Below are 25,934 nucleotides of genomic sequence, written 5' to 3'. Positions count from 1 at the left end.
GCCGTTGCCGTTGCCGGCTGGAAGCCTGGCTCCCTCCTCCTCCCCTCCGCCCCTCCCGCCGCCCGCTCGGCCCTCCCATCTCGATTCCCGCGAAAGCCTACGTCCCCCCCCCCCTCTCTGCCGCGTGGAGCGTCAGTCGCCCCGCGTCCCTCCAACGAGTTAGAGTCGTTGTATCGCTCCCCACTCACGTGACCCCGCGCCGCACCGCCACACCTGGTCCATCCGCCGCGCCGCACGCGGCTACGGTAAGCCTGCTATTCTCTCCCTCCTCCTCCTCCTCCTCCTCTTCTTCCTTCTCCTCCTCCTTCTCCTCCTCCTCGTCCTCCTCACTCCACCATCCTCTCTTCGCGCGTTGCGTTGTGCCTAACCTTCTCCCGCCCGTAACCGTAGATCCGCCGCGTCTCCAACACGCGCTCCCTCTCTCTCGCCCCCTATTCTCTCATGGCGCGCCGCGATTCGTAGCAAAGTTTTCAACGTCGCCTCGCTTCTTCCATCTTTCTCTCTCCCTCTTTATTTTTATCCATTTCTCTTTTTTTCTTTCTTCCAAACGGAATATATACAATTTTTAGCCAGGATTCATCGCGCGTTGTATGTACACGTTTTCGAGGTTTTCACTGGGATTTTTCTGTCGCGAAGTTACTACCGGTGGATATATTCGGGGAATCTCTTCTCCCCCTCCCCTCCCGCCCTTTTTGCCTGCTCTTACTTCAAAGTAACGCTGTTTTCATCTTTGTTGTTCCACGGATCGCGCTTTCGTACCTTTTTGTTTATTTTCCTCCTCGACGAATGTTATTTATCCTTTTCTCTCTGTCAGTCGTTTACTTCGGTGTTTCCCCCCCCCCCCTCCCACCCCTTAACGCCGCCTCGGCAAAACGGACGATCGGTTTTAGTAGTCGGAGTCGTATGAACGGCGTGCAACGTGACGCGAGGATCGTACAGTCGTGTTCTCGGTAGACCCTCGTGTGGGAGAGCGCCGGAGTGAGAGGGGCAGACCGAGTAAGAGAGAGACCGCGGCCGCACGTAGCTTGTAGGGAAAGGCGGAGAGAGGAAGGAGAGCAGTAGCTAGCCGGTGGTGCGTCGTCGTCGTGCGCTTCCTAACCTCCAAAACGAGCTTCTCGCCTCGCCGATAGCCGACGCGTAAACGCTGTAACGTACGTGACGAACGGAACGAGCGACGCCGCCAACCTCGACGCGCGCGCGTGTGTATGTATACGTGCATGTGCATGTGCATGAGTGTGCCCCGTCTTTCCCGTGACGTCGCCTTCGATTCATAACGAACGAACGCGATCCGCAGTCGTCGCCGTCGTAACTTTGCGACAGTGTGTTTCCACGCGTGTGTGTCATCGCGGGGCGAAGAAAGAAGGCTTGCGTCGCAAGTACCGCGAGGCGGAAATATCCGTGAGAGAGAAAAGGGGAAAGGTGATATCGGAGGGGAGTTTTTTTTTGTTCTCGCTTTCGAAATTTCTGTACGTCGTCTTTCTCTCTCTCTCTCTCTGTGTCGCGCGGCGTCTTTGTGAGTGACACGAGGAACACGCGAGTTGCTTCACCGCCGTTAACACCGCCAGGTGCACGGATACTCCACGGAATTCGCCTGGACATTCCTTCCATCGTTGCTGCCACCGCTGCCGCCCGCTTGGGAGCCCTACCGTGGACACGGTTAGTACATTTGGCCAATAGCCGATATGCCTCATGACGACGTTCCGCTTGGATCCCCGATTCCCGGCTTGAGGCTCGATTCTCGATTCTCTCGGCATGGCACCACGTTGAGCCGAGCGTTCCCGGCGCTGCCGCACGCGGCCGCGCGCGAATCCGCTGCGCGCGCCCCGAAATCCGCGCGGATTTCTCCCCCGTGTTCCTCCTCACCCTCGCGTCGGCGTGCGCCCTGCGAAGGGCGCATGTCCGCCGCGCGTTCGCACGTTGAAGCAGCGTTCAAGCACGTTGAAACCAGCCGTAAGCCGTCGTGAGTTCCGAACTCCTCTCCCTCTCTCCACCCCCCCCCCCCTTCACCCCGCCGATGCTGCTTGTTTCGCACGTGGTCGCGAATTTCCGTCGACGACGTGGTCTCGGTCTACTCGGCCGACGAGCGATTGTTTCTCCCTCGGACGGATACCATCCGTCACGGTCTCGCGGCCTTGGCCCTTTCCTACGTGCATCGCTGCACCGGAAAGCCGATTTCCCGCGCTGGTTTCGGAGCGCAGCCTGGCTTGCGCAAACGAGCGGAAATATGCTTCTGCTGAGGAGAAACAGGTGCTGCCGGCTGGATACACGTGACGGCTTTCTTTCGAGGTTGCGAAAGTTTGCTGTGATTGGGATCTCTTCGTGGTGTCTACAATGGAGTAATAATGCCTTAAGCCGTAAGAAATTGACTAATCAGTCGGATGTGAAGAGAATAAGCGATTATGATTAATGGCTTCTTATTGCTTAAAGATGTCGTCTTCATGCTGACGCTTGACGCTTGTTTTCAGTGTCAAAATAGGTTATATATATTTATGATCGAAATTGACGTCGTATAGAAAAAGTGCATGAAAAGGGTGTAGCTGCGCCGTCCAACCTCGAACCGAACAATCTGGGAAGTCAGTCATGTAACTTTTTCTCTAGGGGAAAACGTGAAAAGTGAAAATTTTTATTTTTCACGTTTCCGCCCTGAGGAAAAATTACGTGATTGACCCCCCCCCCCCCCCCCAAAGGAAGCTGTAATCACCCTGTTGCTTTTTAGCGTTTCGTGAAATGGCACCTTAAGTTTGGATCTGCAATAGGTGTCTTAAGCCCGGTTGTACCAACGTTACTTCGATTTTAAGCGAAATTTAAAACTCTTTATCTCGTTTTAAAACCGAAAAGAGACAGGGACAAAGAGAGTTTTAAGCCTCGCTTAGAATTTAAGTAACGCTGGTGCAACCAAGCCTTAAGGCTTAAGCCGTAAGAAATTGACCAACTACAGTCGAATACGAGAAAAATAATTGATTGTGATTTGTCCATTCTATAGGGCTGTCGCAGACAAAATTTCTAACAGTAACCTTAAGAACAGTGAACTTAAGCCGATAAGCCAATCAGGATACTGCTTTAGATCTACGTGCTCTAATGGAAATAGAAATAGCAGTAAACTTATCCATAAGGCGAGTTTCAACCGATTGAAATTCACCTTATGCGAGGTTATGGATAAGTTTATTGTTATTTTCATTTCCGTTAGATTACGTAAACCTAAAGCAATATTCTGATTGGCTCATCGGCTTAAGTTTACATCTTACGGTCACTGTTGCGGAATTTTGTGTGCGGCAGTTCTTCTTAATTCTTAAGCTGTAAGGAAATTAACGTGTTCGAGTAGCTACTACTCACGTTATGGACTTACAGTTTCTGCTGTGATTGATTGATTCGCTTACTGTTTACGTTTTACTGCTCAAGTTTGTTTGTGTGTCATGGCCCTTATTGTAGACACCGCATTAAACGATGAAGGATAATATACTTAATAGTTTCAATAATGAGAAATATCGCAACGTTGATAGAAAAGTGGCACAATTCAAAATTAGCAACTTTTCAATAAAATATTTTGAATTTTTTTTTAATCAGAGCGTTTTACTAATTTAATTAGGATAATAAATATGCATGACTTTACTTTCCATGATACCTTCAATTATAACGTATTATTTAAAATTACTTTATTAATTTTTAAAATTTAAACACTGCAACTTTAGTATAAGGCTGCGTGAATTTTATTTTCTTTTGTCAGATTGTGACTGGTTATCATCTCGTCGGTTTTCAGTCGGAGATTCCGTCGAGATTTTTAAACAGACGAAAAGAATTTCCGGCTAACTATTCCAAATTTTCATGACTCTTTTTTTTTAAGTGCCTCGCGTTTACTTTTATCCAGTTTCAAGAAGAGATCTTGACCCTTTTTTTTTAGAGGAAGCATTTTTTTTTAGACAAAATTGAAATATCAATGACAATCTATTTCTAGCAAAAATATTAATCTTTGGCAGTAAGATTAGATCTGGTAGACTTTTTCTTTTTTTAGAGAAACTACAATAATTTCGCTAATTTCAGCAGAACACTGCGACCTCTAAAAGAGAATCTTCAATCTCCTGATCTCTAGAGACAAAAGGTGAGGCAACCTTGTCCCATTGTGGTGAATACTAAAAGGAGGGACCAAACAGGAAAAAACTAAACTTTAATCTTGAAAATTGAATCCAAATCTTATTTCATTTATAATTTATACCATGTTCGAAGTGTATCACTTTACTTACTTTATTTCATGGGTAAATATTTTATTTATCTTTATACGAGTGATGTAACAGTACAAATACGGTATTATACTTTTTTAAAGGATACTCGATCTCCTAAGCGGTGATTTGTTAACATTCATTAATCTTCACTTTTAGCAGGAAGCGTCTATAAATTGCGCTCTTGCATGCTCCTCTCCTCGCCTATTTATCCAGTACCTTTGTACCTGTGTCTAATGTCGTTGAATATTTATGTCTCGTCCACCAGTAAATAATTTTCTGTCGTCTCGCGAGGCTTCAAACTAGGACTGATAATAGACCGGTTCTTTTCCACGGGCAGGAACTCGGTTTATACAAACGTATCTCGCGCAACAATCATTTACCGTTGGGAAAACGTCGCTGGCGCGCAGGGGCGGTAGAAGAGAAACGACGATGGGCGATCCGACGAGCGTTTAATTGGTATCAACGAGTCGCCGTTCCTGGTTGCAACACACGACGACGCGGCGACGGAAGAGAGCGCGTTTTTGCGAGGCGACGGGCGTAAAAATCGCTGCCGTAAACAGTCCGGCTTGGCTGCGGTGGCGCAGTAGTTACGCGCGGCTTATCGCGGCGCCGCATTGCGCGACGCAACATCGCGTCGCGTCGCGTTCCTCGAACCCACGGCCTCGTACGTGCGAGCCGCCGTGTGCATGTGTGCACCTGGCCTACGGTACCCCGCGGTTGTGGTACGTCAGTCGGATCGGTATGCCAGGTTCTTCAGGATCGTGAGAATCACCATTGCGCGCGTCCCCGCGATCGTGCAGCCCGACTGCACGCGACTTTGGAGAGACTTTGGAGAGCCGTCCCTTCTCTTCTCGCGACGCAAACTCTTCTGAGCTTGTCAGATATCCCAATCTAGCGATCGTTGAAACAATGGGCGAGTTCAAGATGGCAAAGCGGCTAGGCACCGCTGCTTACCGAGCGGTTGAATATTGGTTGGATCTGAGTAACCAGTTATGTTCATTTCGCGGTGAATCATTCAGCTCTTTCTAGTTTTAGAAACTTTCCGCGGTTTAAGAAACTTTCTTTTAAGGACTATCCTGCGCCAAGTGCATCAGATAGTTTCGGGAATCATCTAACTGAGAAAAAATTACACTTGTATATTTTAGCTTGTCATTTATACTTATTTTTAATGTCATCTATATTTTCTTTTGAGAATTATGAATATGATTATTGACCTGAGACCTCCTTTAGATTTATTCTTTCGGTCTAAATTCATATCATATTGATAATGTTGCAGCAATAATTAGAGGCTTTCTAATAGAAAAAATAATATCAATTTAGGTGATGTTATTCTTCTGCAAAAATGGTACGACCGTGATATACAGTATTATATTTATTAATTTACTGAAAAAAATGGCATTCGGAGAAAAAAATATCTGGTTGGATTAAATTGAAATTCTGATTAAAAATAGAATCAAAATTTTCTAGTTAATTCTACCAAATTCTAGTTCAGATAACTGGAATTTTGGTCGATATAATCGGAATCTTCTATTTCGTCCATATTTTTTCAGCTATTTTTCTCAGTGCGGTTGAATGAAAATTGACATTAATAACAACAATAATCTAGGATAATAATTATAAAAATGGAGATTCTAGTCATAATTATTTTATCGTGCAATTATAGTTGCGCAAATATCAAACTCTTTTCTCTCTGTGTCTGAAAAACATTAACTGGCTTGAAAATAATTTTTCTAAAATATTACTCTTTCGTTCGTTTTGAAATATGCAACTCGTCTTAAACGCAGCTCATTATTTCGCTTAGCTCATTTCGAAACTTTTCCGGCACTTTCGCATTCCTGACGTGAGGATGAAATTTGTATCTTTTGGACCTCGCCTCATTGAGCAAGATTTGTCGCCGTCGTCAATGGCGCCATTGTCAATAGAAACTAGGCTGCAAACTGGCAATCAGAGCGTACCTTCTTGCAAGCAAGAGCGAGTCTCGCCAACGAACGAGTGAAGCAACTTACAACGCGTAATTGCTTCCTCGGGAATTAGAAACCACACCTTTTGTGCCCGTACGCGAATGTCGCCGATCGACGTAATAGGAAATCTACTGTAATCGCGATTAGTTAGTTTTTGTCCAATGGACAAAAAAGGTTCCGCGTCAGGCTCAATCACAGCTTGCTAATCAGGGTGATGTGTGTGTACCTGAGTTCACAAATTAATTTTCGTGATTATGAAATTTTCAATCTAGAGGATCTGGCGTAGTTTTCTACACGTTGGTAGAGATGGGAAAAATATTTTCTCTCTTTCATCGTGTGTGATCTCCTATTTCTTATTAATCTTTTTGACTTTCCTTGTTGTGTTAATTTTTTCTTTATTCACATCTTCTTTATGTATTATTTTCTCATATTCTTTGTTATTATTGCTGCTTTTTATTTCTCCTTTTTGTACGTTCTCGCCTTAGAGAACAATAATAAACGCTTCATTTATCTATCTACCTATCCTTCTCGATAATTTTTTTTACGTCATGTGTTGAAAGGGTTCACAGGCTACTTCGTAATGCACGCCATATCTCGACCTGAAATTCCACAGTCGGTGATATCGGCCGTAATTGTGGCCGTGATCCGAATGTCGATGACTAAGACTGTCTCGAGTGTATTTTCGCGCCGCGAATGGTAATCGCGCGGACTATTTTCTTTGATGATGCACTCGCTAACACCTGCATTTGTTACATCGCGATGTTGCTTTCGGATTATGATTGAACCATTTCTGCCGTGGTACGATCATCTTGCCCGAATCGCGAGAACCAGTTCTATCGCTAAGCCCTCTTTTTCTGTCGCCGCTGGCTGGTTTTATTTCATCGGCGCCGTAACTGAAGTCGAAATTGACCACCATGGTTCATCATTATGCGAGACGCGTTTCGTAATTTGAGAAAAAAACTCGAGCTCCTTGTTCAACCTCGAATGCCTTTCGTCGAACCGACGCGCTCTAGACTTCGCTTTTGCCATTTGCGAGAATATTTGCCTAACACGAAAATCTTTTCGTTGTCGTTTGAAGAGTATGGAGTTAAAAAGGATATGAAACAACAATTTAAATATAATTACTGTATTTTATCTCTATTTTTGGGAGATCGATGATCGCTAACGATTTTTTTTTAACGGTAACGTATATTTAATGTAAGTATTCGTAGCAGGAAATCCAATTGTATGACTATTGGATAATAATCGACGATGAATTTTATCGGTTAGTTATAGAATTATTATTGAATTTCAAAGAAGCGCTGACAGGTTGCGAAAAAAAACTCGTTTGCTGATATTTTATAGCATCAACCATACGCTGTGTGCACGTTAGGTGTCTCATTTTACCTTGATATCGATCCGACGTGTCATCCGTTTAATCTTTTCTTTCTTTTTGTTTTTCTCGTCGTTTAGTGTTAAAGCACTCCGGCCGACGTTTTCAGGACGTATCATACTCGCAATTTATGGGAACCCTATGCCAAGAATGTTGAGCATGCGCTGGAACGATCTTAGAGACCTACGAGACGACTAAATGCTTCCCATAACCGAGATATTAAAGGATTTATTAAGCGCGGAAGGTCAATTTGGCATCCTTCCTTTTTTACAAGTTAATAACCTTTCCCTCCGCGCGGAGATATTTCCGCGGACTAAACGCTGTTACTGTTATCTTAATTAGGACTGTAACTATCGATTTCATGATAATTAAATTGCAAACTCAGTTCCGTTTTATCTTTCTATACCGATTACTTTTTATACTGATATGGCATAATAGTTCTTTCGCAAGTACACGCCAATATAATGCGGTATCTTTTTTAAAATCACGACTTACATCGATGGAAAATTTATGTTAAATTTAATACATTTCGTGTTTCCTGAACGGCCATTAAAAATTTTTGCGTTGATCTAATACAAGATGAGAATATGTTAGGAAGTAACATAAATATTTTATATGATAACTAGATTGTTGTGTAAAAAAGTACAATGATATGACACTGACATAATTTGGAACCAAGTTGTGAAAAACAAACATTTCTTCACAAATCAACATTTGTTTGTAGTACATTTTAGTAAAATCGACATTTACGTATAGTATGCTAATTTACACCTTTATCTTAACTTTTGTTTTAAAATATAATATTTTTATGTTAATTGTTTACCTACTCATAAATTGTTATTTTGACATGAAAAAATGTTGGATATCAATTTAACACGAAATGTTAAAATGACATACTCATATAATATGTTAAATTAACATTCGAATATATTCCACACAAAAATAAAATCTTAAAGAAGATTGATTTCAATATAAATATAAAATGTTTTTTTACTGTTTTTATACAGTTTGAAACACACAAGCGATAATGTACAATATTTCGTTAATAATAATGCATTTAGAATTTTATGTATTTATTCGTTATTTCAATTATTCATTATTTTGTACATTTTTTATTATAACGTGGGACGATTGTTTTCCTTTTTTTTCCTCTCTAGCATCTGGAAATTGAGAAATTTTGTAAAAATATTGTTGCCAGCGTTTTATGATGATAATGTTTATAAAATTCGAAACTATTTAAGTGACATTTAAGTCAAACGGCCACCCACGTAGTGCGCGAGCTCTTTTGATCATCAAGGTCGTCCGACTCCCGCAAAGCGATCCATCAATTCTCCTCCTTCGCAATGCGAATGGAATATTTCCTTTCGAAGTGTTCTTCTCTTCTATTTTCTTTACATCTTGGAAGTTTCGTATTTTGGGTTCGCGAGGCGTATCATATTTTTCTATCGCGACATTTACAGTCGTTGCATCGTGGCTCGTCGATTTTTCTTCCGCGATTCGAGATTTGTAAGCACGGATTATGTCCGGGAAACTCCCAGAAGACGCAAAGGACAACGAGAATGCCTAATAAAAAATTTAATATACACGACACCCGGCACCCGAGGAAATTTTCAATTTGTATTTTTTTTTCTTCCTGAATTTTTGTCGTAAAATCTTTTTTTGTCTACATACATATATATATATTTTTAGATACATGCCGTCGAGCAATTTCGCTCGAATTTCCGTGCATCCGCATATTTATAGCCCGTCAATCTGGATTCTTTCCAGCATTTGTTTGTTCTGTAATCGCATCGATTGTCGATCGATGTGGCGTTCGTTTTGTAACGCTTCACAAAGCGGTTGTCTGGAGTAATAAGAGGGCGATTCCTCTCCGGTAATCGATTGCTCGACGGTATTTCCCCCCCCCCCCTCTCCCTCTCCCTCTGCGTGATTTCCGTGTTTCGCGATTTGCGGTTTTCAAACCGCCGGCTAGCTTTCCGCGGAAGAGGGTAGCATTGCGAGAGGAGTAAAAGAATTCCTCTTTATCTCTCCTTCCTTACGTCTCTCTGCCTCAGTCGGAGTCTTCCGCTCGGGTAAACATCTACCGGAAACTATCTCGTGGAAAAATAAGCAACGCAAGGTTTTACGTGGCATTGACGTGACGTTACGTTCTGTGCGAGAGGTGATACGCAATTTCATTCGGCATGAAACAAGTGCGGTAACTCAAGAGCTGCCATCACGCGAGAGAGTAAACGCTCAAGTTTTACCTTTACGTGTAAATCGTACGAGGCTTGTAAAGAACTTTGTCATCGTTCTAATATTTTTTCATAATACTCTAAAAAAACGGGTACAACACGTATCACTGAATGGTTGCATTCAGCAGAGAAGGCAGCTTTGCAAATGTTGCGAAATTCTTTTACATGATGTGCGATCGTATACTCGTAGTTCCTTATTGGAGCTAAATGTAGAAACCAATTGTATTAAAAAACTTTACAACAGAAGCTGCGAAGCTGCTTTTTCTACTGAACGCAACTAATGTAAGCTTCTAGCTGATTTTGAATCGGTATATTTTATCGATTTTTTTTTCTTGCTTCCCGATTTAGCAAGATTCAAATCTGTATCGCCGAAATGCCATTTTTCTCGTTTAGAAGATGGACGAGAGGGGTTTAGTGTTTAGGCGCGTCACCGAAAAGGCCGACTCCATTTTCTCGGCGATCGAACGTCCAACAGGGTACTCGTAACTCATGTCGCGGGAAATTAATTAATTAAATCGCCCTCGTTGCGCACGGGGATGATCGATACTGAAAATTAACTGCCACCGTAATATTCACGGCGCAGGCCCGTCTGTCTTTCGTGGAGACGGCCTGTTGTCGACGGAGACGACAAATTAACGAACGACGGGCTAATAATCGCGAATACGATCGCGTGAGGGTTTTGATTATTCTGCTTCAGTTAATGGTTCGATGGCAGAAAAATTCGTAAAAAGCTTTCGCGGTTTTACTTAAAAATTTTTACGCTACAACTTTCATTCTCACTTTACGATATCAATAAGTGATTATGTGAAATCGTCGCCTAAATAGATAGCCACTTTTTCTAACATAAACTTTTTATTTTTTATTTCAAATGGAAAAGTTCGATCGATTTTCCGCTCTTTTTTATTCTCTTTTCTGAATGTGTGATCTCACGGATTTTTATTTCTATTAATTTGCGAAAATAAGGTCGTAAATATACATATATATATATATATATGTGTGCAGTAAAAAATATTTTGTACTTGTTAAAACCGAATCTCATTAAAATTTTTGTGTTGAATTTTTAATCCTCAGGTGCTAATTTAAAATAATATGATTTCGTTATTTGAATATTTTGTATCAAATTAATATTTAATGTTTCTTAGTGTTAACAATTTATAGGTAATAAACAATTAACATAAAGAATTTCTTTATAAAACGTAAATTCTAGTAAGATAAATGAATAAAATGTGTTAATATATTATAAATGTTAATTTTACTGAAGAAATTGTTTCCATAATTTATTTCCAAATTGTGTCCAAGTGTTACATTTTTTGTGTTACTTTTTACATGATGTTTGTGTTATTTTCTAATCTCATCTTGTTAAATTATTTTTCAAAAGGCGGATATCTGTTTTAAAAACGTTACAACTCATCTCTTGCCTTCTCTCTCTCTCTCTCTCTCTCTGAATAAGATGTTATTTAATTCATTACTTCATTATTGTACATCATGTTTTTTCAAAATACACACAAAAACACTGTTTCAGAATTACTATGACTTTTCCTGTAAAAGTTGATAAAAATTTGAGTGGTCCGTCTGGAACACGTGAAATGTGTTTTGATACAAATTTTCCAACCGTGTTTAGAAGTATACGTGTAGATTTGTTCTTTTTAACTTCTTGCATGGTACATTTTTCCTTTCACATTGAAGAGAAAAGAGATGAGCTGTGCAAGAAGTTTAGTTAAAAAGAACAGATCTTATGTATTCCGAGTCGTTGTGATGTCGCACCTGCAGATGCCGCGATGATAATAATGTGTAACGTCCCGATCATCAACCTGAACATCGCCTGAGATTTTCAAAACGCAGTCGGAATAAAGGATTCGTTGATTTCGTCGCGTTTGGTTTCGTGCCGTAAATAAATCGACAGAATAGCGTCGCGGCGAGCCGCTGAAAATAACGCCATGGAGCCGCGGAGCGTTGCACCGTCGTTCGTCGGCCGGTTTCGAAAACAATTCCGTCGTGTGTAGCGACAAAAAATCGTCGACGCAGCGTATCCAATAATGCGAGTATTCGATGATCCGATCATGTCTCCTCGTTAATTAGATCGGATTACCGAGATTGCGCGACGAGAGTACGATTTTTGGTCGCGCGCGGACGAAAGCGATTTGCTCTCCCTCTCTGTCTCCCTTTGTTTTTTTTTCCTCGCTGTCGAAAATCAATTTCTTGTTACGCGTAAGCCGCGGAAGCGTTCTCGCTATCATGCGTATTTTGGGTATATCCGTCTGTGGGAAAATGGTTTTTGGTATAGTATACATGATAAAAAATGGATTAGTCGTTCTGCGTGCAGATGGATGGAAAATTCTTGTCACGTTTTCACATTTTCGCGATTCCGATATTCGATTTGGCGAACATTAAAATAATAGATCTTCGCGATACGTCGTATATTCTTGGCTTTTCGAAAAATGACGTTTTAAGATAGTAACGGAGGGAAACTCGATACGTACCTTACTTTCCGTTATTCGCGGTTGCGGACAATTTGCCGTGTTCGATAATACTAATTATTAGAAAATGACGCGATGTAAACGGAGCTCAGCGCGCGTCGGTTTCTCGCGTCGGCGAACAATCCGAGGCTCTTCAACCAGGAAGCGAGTAATTTCGCCATCCCGCACGTCCACCCACCGAGCGGAGAGAGATACTTAATTAATTCCATTGCTCGGTGGAACGCCGCCGATATTCTTGCGCGATAAAAATGACGCGGCGTAGTGACAGCCGCGCGGGTTTCATCCGGGAAAAATAACGGAGAGTGACTTTTGTGATAGATCTGGCGAAGCGCGATTTTATAATTTTATTTGTGGTCGAATATCTTCCTCTCTTCTTGTGCTTGCAGATATTATTGGGTCATTTAAAAAGTATCCGCGGTTTTTTTCATTCAAAAATTGAACAAAAAACCGCGGATACTTTTTAGATGACCTAATATAATTCAGAAAGTAACTTTGTTGTAAGTTATAAGTATTGTATTTTATTTAAACGTGGGTGTACGTTTCATTCTTATTTTTTTCCTCTTTTTTTTTGCAAACAACTATCTGACAGACTATATTGTTAAATTCATAATATTAAATTATACCTAATAATTGGAGTTATTTTTACTTATTTCTATGTCGTTAATTTAACTAAAACAATGGAGTTGAACGATTTAACTTGTGAAAATTTGTCAAATTTAATTCATATTTAATATATTATTTTTTAAGCGCATACGTTAATACAGACGTTGCTTACTTTGAAACTAACCATAGAAATAGATTTATTTCCATTTTGATGGAAGTTAAAAATAACAAAAAGTTATTTAACTCAGGGAATTGAGTTACCGTTGCTCCTTTGATATCTAACAGTGTATTAGACGAGAGTCAACGAAACTCGGCTTTATTAGTATAAGTAAGTTTTTCTTAAGTTTTCTTCGAGAAAATGACGCTTCAGGCTTCTTGAAAATTCAATCACTACGAATGTGTGTCAGGGCCAACGAGGGACAAAGTCCCTTACTTCTGTTTTCATTCCAAGACTCATTAGTGTGAGCAGACGTTCATCTGCAGGCAAATGGGTCGGCTTTACGGTCACAGACCAAAAGCAATCGAATTATTGCGTCCGGGAGTGCTTATTTAACTTCCATTGGGACTGGTTTACATCTATTTTGATTTAGATCAACTCCAGCCAATTCAATCTTTCGTCTTTATTTCTGACGCTAAACTAAAAATGCGGAATTAAAAGAGTCAACGAATCGCAAACTAATTTTTATTATTAAATTACAATTCAATTTAATTGTTTCATGTGAAATGTTGAATTTATGGCAATGAAATAATATTAAAAAATTAAAATGTACTTAATAAAGTTTACCTTAATTGAATTCTTATCTCAGTCTATTTTTGACAAAAATTTATACGAAAATTTTTAATTCCTGATTAAGATTTATTACTCGCTCACTAAGGCAGTTATTTTCTTAAGTCATTTCCGTGGAAATTCAAGTTTGAAAATTTAACACTTTACATACATACAAGACCACGTAATATCGCAAAGTATTTCTTAAATCCACGCATTAGCGATCGTTTATTAGTTCCGTTCGAATAATCAAGAGGCATCGGCAGCTGTTTTGCGTCACGTATCTCTGCTCATATATAACTCAGTATTTCGAATCGTTCTCTGAATCACTTCACGAGTACGACCTTTCGATCTGGCGGGAAAGGTTATTCGGGAATCGGTGCGCCTCTGTTTGCGTCCTAAATCAGCTCGTTTTCGCTGAAGGGAAGAAAGTTCGAACGGTTGAGTACAGCTGTTCGAAGTCGCACATGCTCGAGACACCAGTGTTTACATTATTACCGACTCTTCACTGTCGTGGATTTTGAAGAGCTGCACCTGCCTGTACTGTCAGTGACTCGTTAACTTGCTTGCTTGATTAGTGGCTTACGTATCGCGATAAAAATATAGTGACAGCTTTTTTATAAAGAGTACCTATCACAAAGTGTGATCTTTTACGAGAGATAAGTTCGAGTTTGTGTAAGTAATGCAGCTTGCTATACAAAAGTCCAGCCCACATAATACTCGGTATAACTCGAGATCTCGAGTGCTCTTGAAAGTAGCTCTATGTCATATAAAAAATACTTTGTGCTTATATATATATAAAATTAAGATAAGTCTCCCTTAATTAAGATGTTATACACTTTTGATATTATTTTAAAGTATGAGAAATAAAAGAGAAAGAGAGAAAATTGCGAAATATAATTGCTTGAATAAAAACATTATTACAAATACAGTCTTGACAAAGAATATTAGGCACACCAATAATTTTTTTAATTATCTGGAACTTTCTTACTTGTATTGTTTCCGATTGGTTATCGATATTATACATAAATTTAAAGAGTTCTTGAAACAAAAGATAATTCACAACAAATGCCATAAATCAATTTTTCAACTAAAACATTAAATAGTAATTAATAAGGAGCTTATTATTTTTTGCCAAGGTTGTATATACACAATTATGAAATAACGGCGCTTTTGAATACATTCGAAAAATTCTTAAATGGAATAATTCTTCATTGGAATAATTCCGCATTTCGAACATGTGATAAAATGATAGCACACGACAGCTGGTTGGCAATCGTCAAGTGAAATAATCTGGCGAGCACATTCGGGACGACAATTTGCGCATTGGATGCATTGCGCGCGTTCTATTCGCAAACGTATCGTCATTCCGTCTGGCAAAGGTATTACTCAGCACGATGAGATTATTGCGAAACGAAGCATTGTCGATGCACTCTTCGAAACAATAATCGTGCTCGGATGGACGCGTTTCGATTATTGGTGGAGAGGACAATTTCATTTTGCACGCATAATTGCGCAGCCGATGTGTTTAGCTGTGCCTAGATTTCGCGTTATTCGAGTCGAAACTGATCGAACTATTCCACTGGCTCAACTACCGGTAGATTGGCGTATTTCGCGTAAAATAATGAGATTTTAATAATGAAACTTCACCAAGATTGCTTTATTCCTATTTTTCTTTTCATCAATATACGATAGCAGTCAGAATAGGATAATTGCTTTATCATTTTTTTAAGCATATGGTTTTCTTACTTGAAAAAGTGACAACTGAAGAAATTTGATTTTGAAGATAGTATCATGAATGAAGTAAATATTATCCTGTTAATCGTCAAAAATAATCAATTTAACTTCATAAAAAATCGCCACAATCGTCTACGTAAAGATGGTTTTTAAAAAAATCGTCACGACTATCAGTTTGAAAAACAATACAGATAGAAAGTGTCTCACAGAGAAAGATACTTAATATAAAAAAAAAAATATATTTTGTTCGTGTAATATCTTGGAAGCTCAAAAAAGGATGATTAAGAAAAAACGTCGAAATCACAATTTATAAAGAAAGATTTCTTTTTTTTTTTTTAGGATAGTGAAACAAAAATGACAAAAATGACATTATATTCTTTTTGCCGACATTATTTGACTAGCCAATAATTTTCTGTCAAATTGAAAAATAGTTGTTCCCCTTTTCTGAATCGTGTTTAATTTTTTGAATTGTGTCACTTTGAAATAATAAAAGAGAGTTATACAGGTATTTCTCGATGTGCATTTAAAGAGGGGTTTTATCTTGATAATTAATTCATGCGCAATCTATTTCTAGGCTTTATAAGGCTCACGAAACTTAAAAGGGGGAGGGGGAGGGGGTAAAATAAATTACGTCTGTTGGAATAATGATCAGTCCATGTTTTTCCACCCGGAGCTAGAACGTATCGCTCGCTCGTGTGTGTCGCAACGCTCTTCGATTACATTGTACCCATGTCGGCACTGTCGGCAACGGAAACGAGGTTACCGTCTGCGTGACGGTGATTTAATGAAAGTGACGTCTTGGCACCGGGACGCGCCGATCGGAGATTAATCCGATGCGCTACGTACATGAATGCGCACATGTGAGAGCGCAATGCGTTACCGAGAATCACGCTACATCCGCGCGCTCCTTTTGTACATACAGACACGTACATACGCACACGCACACGCACACGCACACGCGCACACGCAGGATTTTAAGTCCGCTGCCTAGGTTGGCACGAGGCGAGTGCACGCTTTTATCAGCTTATCTTTGAAAGCGACGGTAAACATTTGAATTATTAAGCCGCCTCCACGCTTTGAGACGCCCCGATGGATGAGGCCGGCGAAGGAAAGAGAGAGGCGGAGGCCACATAATAGCTACGGGACGAACAAAGGGGACTCGAACAACGTCGAATGCAAGAAATTAACCCTCCGTGAAACGGGGTCGCTTCTACCTGCGGAAACTTTGGAAATGTGATATTTTCCCTTGGTAAAAGGGAACTTGCGAATTATAGGCCTCTGTGAACTTTACGGAGAAAATCCTGTACTTAAATTTCACTGTGTGTGCCTCCGTTTTCCCTAAAATCTAAAATACACCGCGAAACATTCGTCAAATGCAAAAGTTTTGGTCTAATAACATGCGATGATAAATCCTGATCGTAAATCCTGATAGTACTCGTATCCAGTAAAATACCGCAAAATATCTGATAAATTTCAAGGTTCTAGTGAAATGATTAATCCTAGAATATTGTTACGCAGGACAGTTTTGTGCGTGCTATAAATCGGATTATATAGAGATAAAATTTGTAACGTAGAAAATGTAATAATCGAAACGCGAATATTGTTTGTTATTTGATACGTTTGACGTCATTTGTGTCCATTGTTATACAGTATATTTCGTGCAAAACTGTATTGTCAGCTCGGAAAATATTGTACATAGAAAAGATCGCACAAAGAAAGATATTTTTATTTAGGAAAAATATTATTTTGATCGTATAATATCCTGAAAGCTCTCAAAAGTACTTTCATACAAAAATATTGTTTTGCGTACGCTCGATTAATATTTAAAATTATTAAACTGAAATATTTGTGGTGTAGGTATATAAACCGGTGAACAGAACCAGAACAACAATGAACGATTGACAGGGAACCAGCAGAGTATAAAAAAAAGCGGGAGAACAAAAGAAAAAAAAAAAGATCAAAAACAAGGAAATATCCTAGCTCTTGTATTTCGTGGAATTTATGTTCTTTGAAACTGTTCGACAGTAGTGCTCAACTTGCATTGTGCTTGATATCCGTGTTAAATTGTTCGTTGCAATTATACTTATCTTAATGACGCAATCAGTAGTGTGACGCGGATGCTAGTAAGCGAAGTGTAACAAATACAGGAGAATCCATTGAGGTCAAGAACCATTTGCAATGTTTGCGAACACTCTAGTATTCCTATGGCAAATACAATATAGCTGCAAATAGCAGTACAATAACAGTATAAAATTGACAGTTGAATATCTGTTCTATTGTCACCTTTTTGTGACACATATTTGTAAAAATTCATTTAGTTATTATTTTAGAGATAGATAGGAATGGGTTAAAATATATTGTTTGCTAGAACAAAAATCTAGTCACACGGTATACTATTTTTAACACATTGTCTGCTCGGCAATTTTACGTTTTACGTCTTATGTGTGCGTCACGGTTGAATTTTCGTTATCACAAGCATATAATGATATCGTTCGCATGTTTCAAAAATGACATAATTAAAAAAATGAATTTTCCAGAAAAGAGGAAAAATTATTTTTGAACTAGATTGAAAATGATTGTTTAATCAAACAATCTCGGCAAAAAGAATTCTTATAACACGATCAATTTCATTTTTGTTACAAAATTTTTAAAAAGCTATTCTTTTGAAATATCTAATTTAATAAAAGTTAGTATTAAACGATGTTTCGGCTACATTTTTAATCAAGCCTACTATTTCTTTCTTTCATTTTAATTATCGGGAATCTTATTTGTTTATTAATTTAAGTTAATTCATTTTTATTGATAAATGTTTACATTCATGATAATAACTCGAAAATATATTAATTATGGGCGTTACCAGCAGAGGAAAGAGAAGACCTTATAAATCTTAAAAAACAACAATAATTAAAATCGTTTAAACGGACTATGCTTAATGATATTCGTAAGAAATTAATTTTGAAAAAGAAAAAAGAATTGGAGATGAAATATTATAGAGAAATTTTCTGAAGACTTCAAAATAATATTACAATATATAATTATATATACAAATTTAAGTTTTTCTAGTTTGAAGAGTCAGCTTATAATTTCGAGAGAAAAATAAAGTACATTAGTAAATTAAATGTGTGATTTTGTGATTTATCTACTAGTGATTAATTAAAAATATAAAACAAAAATTAATAATACTACTCGACTATTCTTCTCGTCCCCGTTCAATTCAAGTCTTACCTCCCTCACTTCCTAAACGAAATCTTGGCACGCCCATGGTGTTAATAATGATATTTTAAGATATTGGACGGTATTAGCCAGATAATATTACTTTCGAATTTATCTAGCCGTTGAAGTTCACGAAGTCGTGCAAAAAATGCTCAAGCTTGAGAAGAGGCTGATGAATTTGTTAGGAGTTTTTTTGGAGTAACTTCTATCGCAGAACCCTCGTTATCGATGTGTTTTTATTTTTACTTGGAAGCGAGATTAGGTCTTCGCGATTTTGATTGGATCCCTTCGTCAATTTGCTCACGTGCACGAAACATGAAAGGGATTGCAAACAGACTCACCTTCTCTTTCTCTGAATGGAAAAAAAGTGAAAGTATGTTGGTAGGTCAAGTGTGCGTAAGAATATCTTGCGTAATGGTGCGATTCTCTCGAAGCTTGAGTGTCTCGATATCTCCTTTTTTTTATAGTTTTCTTGTTCATGAAGATTTGATTATGTCAGTGTCTGTTCTGCGTCGCATTATGTTTCATGTATATTTATAAAAAGTGTGTCGATAAAACTCGCCTTTGGGAGACTATCAACAACCGAAGTATACTTTGCCTATAAAATATTTTCATGTATATGCGAGCTATATCAGTTGACACGATAATAAAGTATTGATATTACGACATTGATATTTTTGTGGTAATACCTAAGTAACGCGAAACTTTTCGTGCGATAGTTTCCGCTATCCAGACCTGCGATACTTTCCAAGTATCGATCTCGTTACCCATCTCGACGACCACGTGTTTGCGCGTATTCAGAGTGCGGACCACGTTTTCGTAACTTCTCTTCGTAACTTCCCTTCTCGGATAATTTCCCGAAATGCTCAAGGCCGTGGAATCGAAATCTCCGAGAAAACCGAGACCACTATGTATTCGTATACTGATTCCTCGGAACCAGTTCCTGAAAGTTTCCTTTTTTTTTCTTCTTCACTTCTTTTCTTTACTTGACCTTTCTTGTTCACGCAGCTACACCGGTTTTCCGCCCCTTCTGTCTTTGTTCGCTTTTGTGACGCAGCACAATCATCGTTGGACATCATGCATTTCGAACGACGATTATAGAAGTTTCTCGAATTTTAAGGAGTGTGAGTAACACGGGACGAAGGACTATAGGTGTCTCTCAAGTTTTTCATGACTCGATCGTCCGACAGTCGACATTCTTTAAACCGGTTAATTTGCCCCTCGCTTTTCTCTCTTTCTGTCTACCGTTTTCGTCCCTTATTCCCCGATCAAGCGCTGTTTATTCCCTGATCAATAAAATAGTTTTCCTTTTCATCGACTTTGGTTTTGGCAGATAAATAATTCTATTCAGTTTTATTATTTTTGCAAGCAGTTGATTTTTTTCGTAGCATACACAAAAGTTTTATCATTTACTTTGTGGTTTTTTTTTTCAATATTTAGAGATTAGATTTTTTTATACATGGAAATAAAGTGTATAAAAAATTTAGCTGGATATAAATCTGAAATCATCACTGGTTTTGGACCATGATGAAACATTTGGAAATACGCAGCTGAGTAGAGATTCGTCTGATATGCAGGAGAGTGAAAATTTTATTTTTTTTTTGTTGATCTCGCTGAGAATGAATTGGTCGAAACGTTCGAGTTCAGCAGGTCAAATATAATTTATATATTATATATACAGTCGAACCTCCGTAAGTTAATCTCTGTTTTTGTTTCAACTCGCGTAAAACTTATGTCTTAACCTCCTATTCATTGTATATTAAATACCGCATCGAACCCTAATTTCCTACATTATTTTAATTTCGAGAGTCCATAACTAATAATTCTTACAAATTAATTTTATTTGAGCGCTTGCTAGAATATTAAAATTTCTTGCAGTATTGTTTAAATTTATTGCAGCATTTTACAAGATTTAAGCGTTCCATGTTTAAATTTTTGGATACTTCAGCAAAACTGTTCTTTCATTCTAGCATTCAGATTGTTACTTGGAACAACAGTCGACGCAAAAATATACACAGTAGATATAAATATACATAGTATTTTGTTTGATGAATATGTGCGCACGCGTTTACGCACGCATTTGATCAATTTAATTAGGAGTTTTACTCTCGATTAATTATGTTGTCAGATTAACAAAGGTGCGCGAGTCAAATAGCCTTTGTCCCGGGCGCGAGTTGTAATCATGTAACGCAAAACGCAACCTACTTTGAAAATCGCCGAGATGGGAAAACGATAATTATAAGCGAACCGGTAGCTGCTTGATAAGCTTATATTCGGTGAAGGCTGGCGATCGCGCAGGTTAATACAGCATGTTACTTTTGCACGCGCGCATCGCTTCGGTAACGCGCAAGTATTAACGGTCCGTTATTATCTGAGCAAGTGTGGCGAAAACAACAGGTCGTGTTGCATATAAATATGCATACGGGCTATTTGTACATGTATTTGTCCGTTATATGCCTGGAACGTGCGCGTGCAGCTGCAAGCGCCGACGTTTCGCGCGAGATTAAAGCATGTAGATATCGTACCATCGTCGTCGTCGTCAGTCATCGTTAATTATTCAGACAGGCAAGATGCACGGAAGGATGTCCGAATATTTAATGCTAAGTAGGAACCATCGACTCTACCAAAGTTATTTTTTAACAAAAATCTGTAGGTTACAGAATTGGAAAATTTGTTCTGAATCATATATTTCGTGCGTCCCAACACAAATATTATGTAAAAATTAACATAAAAGTGTAACACTTTGAGTGTAACAATTTGAAAATATAAAATGTGATAGTATATTTCTTCAGTAAAATTAACATTAACATTTACAACAATATACAATATTAATGTAATATTGTTATATCATTTGCTTGATTTTACAATAAATATAAAACGTTAATTCAGAACATAACTGCTTATATGAATATATCAAATAAGAGGAAAAGAATAATATTTTTATATATGTTTTTTGAATATATGTATATATATTAGATAAAATGTAACCACTCGTCGATACTTTCGAATTTGCAACACAAACAAATTGAAATAATAATAATCTCACAAATTAAATTTAATCGTCGATTTATTGCTGCTTCAATCTTTAAAGAACTCTCTTGAACTGATTATTTTTAAAATTTGTCAGATTATTATTTCAGTTTGATTATGTTGCAAGTCCGCGCGAAAGTAAGTTGGCGTGCAGTCATATCTGAAATAGATGTATATAAAATACATGTATAAAAATATTATACCTTTGTGAATATTAAGTATCATTACATGTAATTTTAACCGTTAATTGGCACTTTTCTTACGTAAGTGTAAAATGTTTTTTTTTTTTTTTACCGTGTACAATGGATTCTAAATTTTCCACGACAAATGCGGAATCAAGCCGTAGATTTTATATAGACAGATAATAATAATGATGAACATGTGATTTATATGATTGTTCTCACGGTTAAGCGTCTAATAATATGTATTTATTAAGAGAATCAGAGGTTAACAACTTTCGCTGTGCGTCACAGCGAATACTTTTCACTATAACCTTGAGGATTCGCAACTGAGAACTATCGACAAAAAAAAAATAACGTATGCACAATGCGTCAGCATCTGTAGTCGTGTCTGCGTATGCAGACGAGCACGCTCGAAAATACTTTCTTTGATCGATCAAAATTCTCTAATCATACGACGGAAGTCTCCTCTTTTTAATCCACTACCGGATGCCACCTTAAAAGCGTCGAGGGTATGCGTCATGTAATTCTCTCTCGCGCGTTGTTCATTTCTAATTTAACATCGCTCGTATCCTTGTGCATTTTCTATGCGAGGAAAAATGAAATAAAAATTCTGAAGGTGACGGAAAATGCAATCCTTTAAAGCGAATGCAGCACCGTCGTCGGGGCTGTCTACGTAATATACATATGTACGTTATTCTATACTTAATTTTTCTGCATATATGACTTTGCGTTAAATCACAAGCATATAATTGTGACTTACGTAATCGGAATTATTTACCGATTACACGTTTCATCGAAGATCGACTCATTACTGTGCGAAGGAAACGATTTTTTTTTTATTAGATATTTTTTCCGTTAGATTCGGTTTTTTAGTTTTTATTTTTTTTTTTTTTTGTTAACTTGGGGTTTGGCTTGATCTGGTGATAATGCAAAATTTGTATTTTCGTAGTTATGGTTAATCACTAGAGGGATGACTTTTAAAGTTATTACTACAAAACCATTAGTAAGAATACAACTTTTACATTTATCACCCAGTTAATTAGATAATGAAAAACCGAGCCTTGAAAACATGTGTGTGACCTCCGGGTTTAACCTTAACCTTCACAATCTTGCGCTCGATTACCTTTCTGTAAAAATTTCTGTAACTTTAATCATGTACGTGCATACGGTTTTATGGAGTCTTGCGCAACTCGCGCGAACGGATGTCACTTGTAGAATTTTAATCGCTTACGATATTAGAAAGTTTGTAGTAATTTCCGCATTCTGTGGATTATTCGACGAGGCGAGGCGACATTGTCTGTATACGCAGAAAATTCGCGTGCCCGAAACATCGCTGAGCGACGCGACGGCACAAATACATATCTCGTCGATATCTTGTTCGTTCCACGTGGCTCACCTGTGTAACCTTGTCCGATATTTTTTGACGTCACGCGTAGGATTGTGTCGGTCAAACAATGGAAAGTTCGATGGAGCTCGTGCTCAAAATTTAATGACGAGTTTAGGCTCAATTTTAAGAAAGTGATCTTGATATGGCATTAAATAAATTAACATCTCCATTGTACAATTTTTTCGGCTTAAAATCGATTCGATAAATTAAATTATAGCTAATAATCTTGTTTCACGCAACTTTCTTTCCTTTATGTAATTTTAAGTTAATTAAAGATCACGTTCTCGATAACATTGTCGTACTCGATGTTGACTTTTTATTCAATCGCCATACATTAATTTTCATGATTATATTGAGTAACATATCATTAAGTTAATTTAAACGAACTTTTTTCAATACTTTCTGGTTTTTTAATACCTATCACGTAAGGCAGTATTTATAGTCTCTTATATTTATATAATATCGTTTTAAATAATCTTAAGATATCATGAATTAATTAGAGAGTTGTATTAGCATCTTAAAACTTTACTTAAGACGATCTTAAAATAAACACTGGCTATGAATACTAGCCACGGAATACAATAACGCGCAAATGAAGTTAACAGTATCAGACAATGTATTTGTGTGCGTAAAAAAGATACGTCATGATTGTAGCGTGAGTTACGCTGCCGATCGATTGAATCACACGAAAGCGTTGAATTTATACGAGGCGTTTACGCGATTTAATCAGCCATACCGAGGAAAGAACTAGTAGAAATCAATATTTTGGTCGATGAGTCAGTCACTGAAGTGCCTCTCACAAAATTCACCAACACACTTTGCGCTAATCTTACGCGTATATGATCAATTGGAAGCCTCGAAAAAGAGAAAAAGAGAGTTCGTTTCTCTAACTAAAATACGATTGATTTTTTTGTGCCGGATAATTCAACAGGTTTCATTACGTCCTAACAATGGATATGCGAAAAATACGATTTTAACGTCGCTTTTTAATCACATTTTATGACGCGTCAATTTTTTAATTACACGCCCTGCGAAAATGAGACAATTACATTCGAGGCGAAATGAATTCTGTTAATTTCGTGACAGATTGTAGGCATTTAAATACAACAGGAAGGACACGATTTTAAATCAATACATTTATATACAAATACACTTATATACAAATGTACGCTACAAGTTAAACTTATAATGTCAAATTATATCCAATTCGAGTTATTTTTAATTATATCTATACGTCACCACTGCTCTTATCCAATGTGTCGTTAATTTGACTAAAATAATGGAGTTAAATAATTTAAGACAATTTATTAAATTAAATTAAAATTTAATTTATTATTTACTTTAAATGCATACATTAATATGGATGATGTTTACTTTGAAACCACTGAAACGAATTGATTTACATCATTGATTTTGACGCAGATGAAAATTAAAAATAACAAAATGTTATTTAACCGAAGGAATTGGGTTATCATTGCTCCTTTGACCATATATATTTAACCATATATATATATATATATGCTATTATCTTTCGGAAAACGTCCGTTAACCGCGATAGTTTGCGAATGTGCTTTTATTCGGATCAAGTGAGGAAAAAAACTGCCTCTCGTTTTCGTCGCTCTCCTCAAATGTTAATCGACTTCCGAAAAAACACGGCCGGTTATCCATCTCTTTGTCCTCCTGCTCGTAAAGCGCGTCGGTTATTCGATCTTTTGTAAATATATACATCGGTCCATCGATATCGTATTTGCTTAACCGAATTGGTGGTTGCACGCGGGATCGAACGAATTTCAAAGCGACCAAGTGCGCGATTTGGATTCGGAATTCGCGTCAGCTCGGTGAAGTATTATACATAGGAAAAATAATTTATTGTTAGCGACGGGTAATTTACTTGTTAAAACGTTGATTATTTCGTTGAATTTCCTAGCTAAACGAGCGAGTTTATTTTTTGCCGATCGGTCAAACGCGAAATTTACCCAGTTTAAATCGCCTTTATTCCCCAGTTGAGCATAGTGTAATTATATTCGGTCTGCGCTTTACATAAATTTATCGATTCGCCGATGTACCACGTATAGTTGATGAATATTATTAAACCAGCTAAATTTACGGATATGATTGCCGCGGTTGTGTTATCGATTGATTTGCGTCGTATGTATGAGAATGGATTATTTATCTGGTCCAGCTGAACGGTATATTAAATCTAATTAATCGTATTAACGGAACCTACATAAAACAGCAATCTTCATGCAACGTTAAGTGACTCTTATTAATGAGGACTGCATTAATTTTGACGTTGATGTAACGGCCGGATGTGAAATTGCAATATGCAACTCAAACATAATAGGTAAATTATGATTGTTGCTACGTTAAAATAATTATTGCTGTTCGTACAATAAATATTCCTGCAGTGCGTTTTCGTACTTTATCGTGTTGATGAAGTGAAGCTGCCACGAGTTCGATTCAAGATATTCCCGATTCCGATTCAGGGGACGTCATCCAGAATTTGTGAATACGAAATTGGTGAGGAACGCGATCGGCCGATCGACTCTTCGGCTAAAAGGAAATTCGTGTAACGGAGGGAATAGCGAGAATTACATAAATGCTCGGAACCGCAAAGTTTACACGATGATCGAATTACATGGCGTCGGTTTGCTGGCCAAGGGCCAATCGGCCTCACATTGGCGTTACGAATTCTTTTTGTTAGTTACGTGAGTCAGGCAGCTGTGCCGGCATATTTTTTTTTTTTTTTAGCGTT

The 25,934-nt window shown here is 38.0% G+C and overlaps 1 protein-coding gene across 15 annotated transcripts in view; it reads left to right on the top strand.

The window, feature by feature from the left end:
• The window catches only part of heph (polypyrimidine tract-binding protein 1 heph), a 532,621-nt gene that overhangs the window by 136,828 nt on the left and 369,859 nt on the right, over nucleotides 1–25,934 (top strand). For 2 of the 15 annotated variants that reach the window (XM_087409805.1, XM_087409813.1), the window contains exon 1: nucleotides 914–1,656. The exons of 12 other annotated variants lie outside the window; for them this stretch is intronic. The gene's annotated coding sequence lies outside the window, so the exon portion shown is untranslated. Of the gene's footprint in view, nucleotides 1–913; nucleotides 1,657–3,197; nucleotides 5,207–25,934 lie in introns of those variants that run through there. One more of the 15 variants, XM_087409816.1, reaches the window with a different exon arrangement.

Source organism: Acromyrmex echinatior, chromosome 1 (genome assembly GCF_024713525.1).
Source record: "Acromyrmex echinatior isolate Ae372 chromosome 1, ASM2471352v2, whole genome shotgun sequence".
Classification (NCBI taxonomy): domain Eukaryota; kingdom Metazoa; phylum Arthropoda; class Insecta; order Hymenoptera; family Formicidae; genus Acromyrmex; species Acromyrmex echinatior.
The sequence above is the reverse complement of the archived record's forward strand: the minus strand, read 5'-3'. Positions and strand labels throughout refer to the sequence as shown.